Source organism: Salmo salar, chromosome 09, assembly GCF_965601325.2.
Source record: "Salmo salar chromosome 09, fSalSal1, whole genome shotgun sequence".
In the NCBI taxonomy this organism is placed as follows: domain Eukaryota; kingdom Metazoa; phylum Chordata; class Actinopteri; order Salmoniformes; family Salmonidae; genus Salmo; species Salmo salar.
In genome coordinates, this window is record NC_138299.1 from 151,648,564 (window position 1) to 151,656,122 (window position 7,559).

Consider the following 7,559-nt stretch of genomic DNA (forward strand, 5'->3'; position numbering starts at 1 on the left):
CTTTCACTTGCCCTGTCCTGCTTCCCTACCTCCTCTTCTCTCTCTCTCCCTCCTTTCCTATACATTCCATTACTAAAGTCAAACTGGTCCCTGATGAGGAGCAAAGAAAGGGTGAAGAAAACGAGTGCAGTATCAACTACATTATTTAACCACCCAGTTAAACCTAACACTGTGTTTTCAGCCTTCTGGCACGGCTAGTCACCTCTCTCTCCCTCTCTCTCCCTCCTTCCCTTTCTTTCTCCTTCTCTCACTTTCTCTCTCTCTCTGTCTCCCTCCCTCCCTCTTGCTTGGCAGTTTGTTCTCCACAGTGGTAAATCAGTCGGAACACTACTCTGTGTAACAACTCTCTAAATACAACTCAGAACTATTCTGTGTGTGCGTCTGTGTGTGTGTTCGATGTGGTGAAATAATGAAGAACAGGGTTACCTGTTAGCTTCGTTAGCCATATTAATTAGGTTATAAAAGTGGAGTGTGTGTATGTGTTAGTGTATGTATGTGTGTGTGTGTGCATTATTAGATTTGTCAGCAAAGACTGGGATAATGAGAACCAGCAGTGCCTGCTCCCACGGCCCAGCATGCACTAGTGCTCCCGTGGGCTCCTGGGTCACATTCAGGAACAAACGGAAGAGTGTGTTTTCAATAGGAAAGGGAAAATGACCTCAGGTACACCTCCTTTCCAAAGGGTTTTCTGCTGTTTCATGCTCACTGAATGAGACCCTGTACACAATAGTTATTTGCTGCCTGCTGTCTCAAACAAGCTGCCATTAAAACAGGATGTTTACAATGTCCCACTACTAACCAGCTGTTACTGAGAGAGAGAGAGAGAGAGAGAGAGAGAGAGACAGAAAGAGAGAGAGAAATAGAGACAGAGAGAAATAGAGACAGAGAGAGAATAGAGAGAGAGAAATAGAGAGACAGAGAGAAATAGAGACAGTGAGAGAATAGAGAGAGAGAAATAGAGAGACAGAGAGAAATAGAGACAGAGAGAGAATAGAGAGAGAGAGAACGAGAGAACGAGAGAGAAAGAGAGAAACAGAGAAAATTCAAATACTAAGTAATGGAGAGAAATCGACTTTTTCTATCTGCCAGATTGATAATAATAACATCAGCAAGTCATCATCATCCTAATCCCTATAACTCAATGTTAGTCATTACACTAGGATCAGTAGGATCAAAACACTGAGACGTTCTGCTCGTTTATTCAGAGACAGAAATGGGATCTGGATGGTGAAAATGAATGGTTCCACCCTGATGGCAACCTAACGCTAATCCCTGTGGGTTCCTCACCCAGACATGGTTCTAAGGCGGTTCCTCACCCAGACATGGTTCTAAGGCGGTTCCTCACCCAGACATGGTTCTAAGGCGGTTCCTCACCCAGACATGGTTCTAAGGCGGTTCCTCACCCAGACATGGTTCTAAGGCGGTTCCTCACCCAGACATGGTTCTAAGGCGGTTCCTCACCCAGACATGGTTCTAAGGCGGTTCCTCACCCAGACATGGTTCTAAAGCGGTTCCTCACCCAGACATGGTTCTAAGGCGGTTCCTCACCCAGACATGGTTCTAAGGCGGTTCCTCACCCAGACATGGTTCTAAGGCGGTTCCTCACCCAATTTTCTATTGTAATATTTTGTCAGCTGGGATTCTGTGTACACAGATTCAGGGGAGACATACACAGAGATGGTTACAAACATACAAACACAGGCACGTAAATACACGCACGCACGCACGCACGCACGCACGCACGCACACACACACACACACACACACACACACACACACACACACTCCCCCAGTACCTCAGTTGGTCTGTGGAATCCATCCAGAGGAATAGTGGTATTCAGAATGACAGGAACAATGGAACACTGAAGGGAGGGTGAGAGGGAGAGTAAAATTGAATGAATGATATGTTTTCCCAGTGAGCGTCACTCACTCACTCACTCACTCACTCACTCACTCACTCACTCACTGACTGAAGGGCTCCCCTCTGATGCTCTCCTTTCTCCATCTCTACCAGCCCAAAGAAACATTTACTTTTAACTTTCTTCTCTTTTTTTCGTGAAATATGGAGTCTTACAAAATTATTTCTTCCCTCCTTAAAAAAAAAACAACCGTCTTCGGCCAAGCTGACTTATATTCAAACACACAAACACACCACATAGCCGAGCTCGCGTTTTACAGTACTAATCACACATGTCCAAACACACCCTTCAGAGTGACAGGAAGTAGCAGCAGGGCTAGGTAGTGTGTGTGTATAGTGTGTGTGTGTATAGTGTGTGTGTGTATAGTGTGTATAGTGTATAGTGTGTGTGTGTAGTGTAGTGTACCCGTGTGGCTCAGTTGGTAGAGCATGGTGTTTGCAACGCCAGGGTTGTGGGTTCGATTCCCACAGGGGACCAGTACGGAGAAAAAAATGGATGAAATATATGTAATGTTGACAACCTATGAACTAAAGAAGTTTATGAATGTTGTAATGTGATTGGCAGTTGGCATTTTTAGAGGAAGAGAGTAACTGGTTGAGCTCACGGGGGGGGGGGTTAAGGTCATTGTCCAATCAGAGGTTAGGAGGCCAAACCCTTCCTCTCAGACATATACACATTATGAATGGTTCTCTGTGTTTGGGGGAAGTGATGTCTATCTCCACCAAACAACAACATCCAGTTACCTGCTGAACGCAGCTCGCTACCTGCTACGCAACGGCTTGAACCAAAGTCTGTCTGGGACGCTGGAGTCAGACACACACACACACACACACACACACTGGAATGTGAGCTGTATCCCAGTGTGTGTTGTGAGTGAGGTGGACAGCACAGTCATTATTCTCCTAATCTATTTAACACCAACCCTTCTGTGCCTGGTGCTGCCTGCCCCTGCACACACACACACACACACACACACACACACACACACACACACACACACACACACACACACACACACACACCACACACACACACACAGAGGCGTGTGTGGCAGGCGAGTGGGGGGAAATTGACTAATTTGTCTGTGTATCCTGATCATGCTGATATGGAGCTGCTGTAATGAGGACCACATTTAGACTGGAGACATACTACTGCCATATGTCACTGACAGAGAGACAGAGGGAGGGAGGGAGGGAGGGAGGGAGGGAGGGAGGGAGGGAGGGAGGGGCAGGGAGGTAGAGAATGAGAGGCAGGGAGGTAGAGAGCGAGAGATAGAGAGAGACAGAGTGAGAGAAAGAGAGAGAGAGAGCGAGAGAGAGCGAGCAAGAGAGAGAGGCAAGATACAGGGAGGGGTGGATTGGGAGAAGAAAGCATGGCCTGGGTTTCCTCTGCACCTCCCCTGCATCCTTCCCTTCCTCACCCCTCCTCACCCTTTCTCACCCTTTCTCATCCTTTCCTCCCCTGAACACACCCAGTCACCCTCATTCCCCATCTCCTTCCCCTCTCCTTTCCTCCCCTGAACACACCCAGTCACCCTCATTCCCCCTCTCCTACGCCCTCATCTCCTCTCTCTCCCTCTTCCATCCCTCTCCTACCCCCTCTTCTCCTCCCTCTCCCCCTAACCTACGCCTCTCCTACCCCTCTCCTTCCCATCTCATCTCCCTCCCCTACCCCCTCTTCTCCTCCCTCTCCCCCTCTTCTACCCCTCTCCTTCCCCTCTCCTCTCTCTCCCTCTTCCATCCCTCTCCTACCCCCTCTTCTCCTCCCTCTCCCCACTTCTACCCCTCTCCTACCCCTCTCCTTCCCCTCTCATCTCCCTCTCCTACCCCCTCTTCTCCTCCCTCTCCCCTCTTCTACCCCTCTCCTACCCCTCTCCTTCCCCTCTCCTCTCCTCTCCTCTCCTATGACCCTCATCTCCTCTCTCCCCCTCTTCTACCCCTCTCCTACCTCTCTCCTTCTCCTCTCATCTCCCTCTCCTACCCACTCTTCTCCTCCCCCCCCCTAACCTACACCTCTCCTACCCCTCTCCTTCCCATCTCATCTCCCTCCCCTACCACCTCTTCTCCTCCCACTCCCTCTAACCTACCCCTCTCATACCCCTCTCCTTCACCTCTCATCTCCCTCTCCAACCATCTCTTCTCTTTCCTCTCTCCCTAACCTACCCATCTCCTACCCCTCTCCTTCCCCTCTCCTCTCCTACCCCCTCATCTCCTCTCTCTCCCTCTTCCATCCCTCTCCTACCCCCTCTTCTCCTCCCTCTCCCCCTAACCTACGCCTCTCCTACCCCTCTCCTTCCCATCTCATCTCCCTCCCCTACCCCCTCTTCTCCTCCCTCTCCCCCTCTTCTACCCCTCTCCTTCCCCTCTCCTCTCTCTCCCTCTTCCATCCCTCTCCTACCCCCTCTTCTCCTCCCTCTCCCCACTTCTACCCCTCTCCTACCCCTCTCCTTCCCCTCTCATCTCCCTCTCCTACCCCCTCTTCTCCTCCCTCTCCCCTCTTCTACCCCTCTCCTACCCCTCTCCTTCCCCTCTCCTCTCCTCTCCTCTCCTATGACCCTCATCTCCTCTCTCCCCCTCTTCTACCCCTCTCCTACCTCTCTCCTTCTCCTCTCATCTCCCTCTCCTACCCACTCTTCTCCTCCCCCCCCCTAACCTACACCTCTCCTACCCCTCTCCTTCCCATCTCATCTCCCTCCCCTACCACCTCTTCTCCTCCCACTCCCTCTAACCTACCCCTCTCATACCCCTCTCCTTCACCTCTCATCTCCCTCTCCAACCATCTCTTCTCTTTCCTCTCTCCCTAACCTACCCATCTCCTACCCCTCTCCTTCCCCTCTCCTCTCCTACCCCCTCATCTCCTCTCTCTCCCTCTTCCATCCCTCTCCTACCCCCTCTTCTCCTCCCTCTCCCCCTCTTCTACCCCTCTCCTACCCCTCTCCTTCCCATCTCATCTCCCTCCCCTACCACCTCTTCTCCTCCCACTCCCTCTAACCTACGCCTCTCCTACCCCTCTCCTTCCCCTCTCATCTCCCTCTCCTACCACCTATTCTCTTTCCCCTCTCCCTAACCTACCCATCTCCTTCCCCTCTCCTTCCCCTTTCATACTCTCCTTCCCCTTTCATACCCCTCTCCTTCCCCTCTCTTTTCTCCCTACCCACCATCCTATAAACTCAGCCTTCAATCTATGCAAATAATAGTTTGACATTCAGTTGAACATTCTTGTTGTTTTTACGAGTATTTTATAGTGTGTTGGCTCCTTCTCACTGTTGTCAAGCCTGTAGCATGGTAGGATACTGTGGATGGGAAGGGGCTGTAGCATGGTAGGATGCTGTGGATGGGAAGGGGCTGTAGCATGGTAGAATGCTGTGGATGGGAAGGGTCTGTAGCATGGTAGGATACTGTGGATGGGAAGGGGCTGTAGCATGGTAGGATACTGTGGGTGGGAAGGGGCTGTAGCATGGTAGGATACTGTGGATGGGAAGGGGCTGTAGCATGGTAGAATGCTGTGGATGGGAAGGGTCTGTAGCATGGTAGGATACTGTGGATGGGAAGGGGCTGTAGCATGGTAGGATACTGTGGGTGGGAAGGGTCTGAAGCATGGTAGGATACTGTGGTTGGTATTTGGCATTTTGGTATTTCATTAGGATCCTCATTAGCTGTTCCAAAAGCAGCAGCTACTCTTCCTGGGGTCCACAAAAAAACATGAAACATAATACAGTATGAGATAATACAGAACATTAATAGACAAGGACAGAACTACATAAAAAAACTTAAAGGCACAAGTAGCCTACATATCAATACACACAAACAATCTAGGTCAGGGCTGCCAAACACTCTCCCTGGATATCTACCGTCTTGTGGGTTTTCAGTCCAACCTTAATTTAACACACCTGATTATACTAATTAGCTGCTCAACAAGACCTTAACTAGCTGAATCAGATATGCTAAATTAGGGTTGGACTGAAAACCTACAGGACAGTAGATCTCCAGGAAGAGGGTTGGACTGAAAACCTACAGGACAGTAGATCTCCAGGAAGAGGGTTGAACTGAAAACCTACAGGACAGTAGATCTCCAGGAAGAGGGTTGGACTGAAAACCTACAGGACAGTAGATCTCCAGGAAGAGGGTTGGACTGAAAACCTACAGGACAGTAGATCTCCAGGAAGAGGGTTGGACTGAAAACCTACAGGACAGTAGATCTCCAGGAAGAGGGTTGGACTGAAAACCTACAGGACAGTAGATCTCCAGGAAGAGGGTTGGGCATCCCTAGGTCAAATAGGGAAGTGTCACAACGTCTACAGAAGGTGGCTCCTCTCCCCGTTCGGGCGGCGCTCGGTGGTCGTCGTCGCCGGCCCACTAGCTGCCACCGATCCCCTTTTCATTTTCGTTTGGTGATGTCTGTTTTGTGTGAGCACCTGTTTTGAGTTAGTTCGTTAGTGGGGGTATTTAGTCTGTTGTTCTAGGTTTAGGTTTGTGTGGGATTGTTTGTGTTTTCTGTCGTGGGGTTTGGGGATTGTTTTTCTCTGCTGTATTTCGTGGCAAGGACGGTTTTCCCTGGGCTGTGTCCCGACTCAGTTCTGGTGTATTTTGCCCTATTTGGATTCCTTGTTCCCTGCCTAGTGTTCGGCATTTTTTGACTTGGCATCTATTAAACATGCTACACGTACCTTTGGTCTCCTGCGCTTGACTTTACCCCTCCTGCACTTCTAGAGCATCCTGACAGGAAGTGACGTTGTGCCGGGAGGTGTTGCTTTATCTGTTTTTTGAAACCAGGTTTGCTGTTTATTTGAGTAATATGAGATGGAAGGAAGTTCCATGCAATAAGGGCTCTATATAATACTGTACGCTTTCTTGAATTTGTTCTGGATTTGGGAACTATGAAAAGACCCCTGGTGGCATGTCTGGTGAGGTAAGTGTGTGTGTCAGAGCTGTGTGTAAGTTTACTATGCAAAAATGTTGGGATTTTCAACACATTAATGTTTGTCATAAAAATAACAAGTGATGCAGTCAGTCTCTCCTCAACTCTGAGCCAAGAGAGACTGGCATGCATAGTATTTATATCAGCCCTCTGATGCCTCACCAATATCCAATGGTATAGAGTGGCGCGAATTACAAATACCTCAAAAATGCAAAAACTACAATTTTTCAAACATATGACTATTTTACACCATTTTAAAGACAAGACTCTCCTTTATCTAACCCCATTGTCCGATTTCAAAAAGGCTTTACAACGAAAGCAAAACATTAGATTATGTCAGGAGAGTACCCAGCCATAAATAATCACACACCCATTTTTCAAGCTAGCATATATGTCACAAAAACCAAAACCACAGCTAAATGCAGCCCTAACCTTTGATGAGCTTCATCAGATGACACTCCTAGGACATTATGTTATACAATACATGCATGTTTTGTTCAATCAAGTTCATATTTATATCAAAAACCAGCTTTTTACATTAGCATGTTTTGTTCAGAACTAGCATACCCACCAAAAACTTCCGGTGAATTTACTAAATAACTCACGATAAACGTTGACATAAAAAAAATATATATATTTTAAGAATTATAGATACAGAACTCCTTTATGCAATTGCGGTGTCCGATTTTAAAATAGCTTTTCGGTGAAAGCACATTTTGCAAT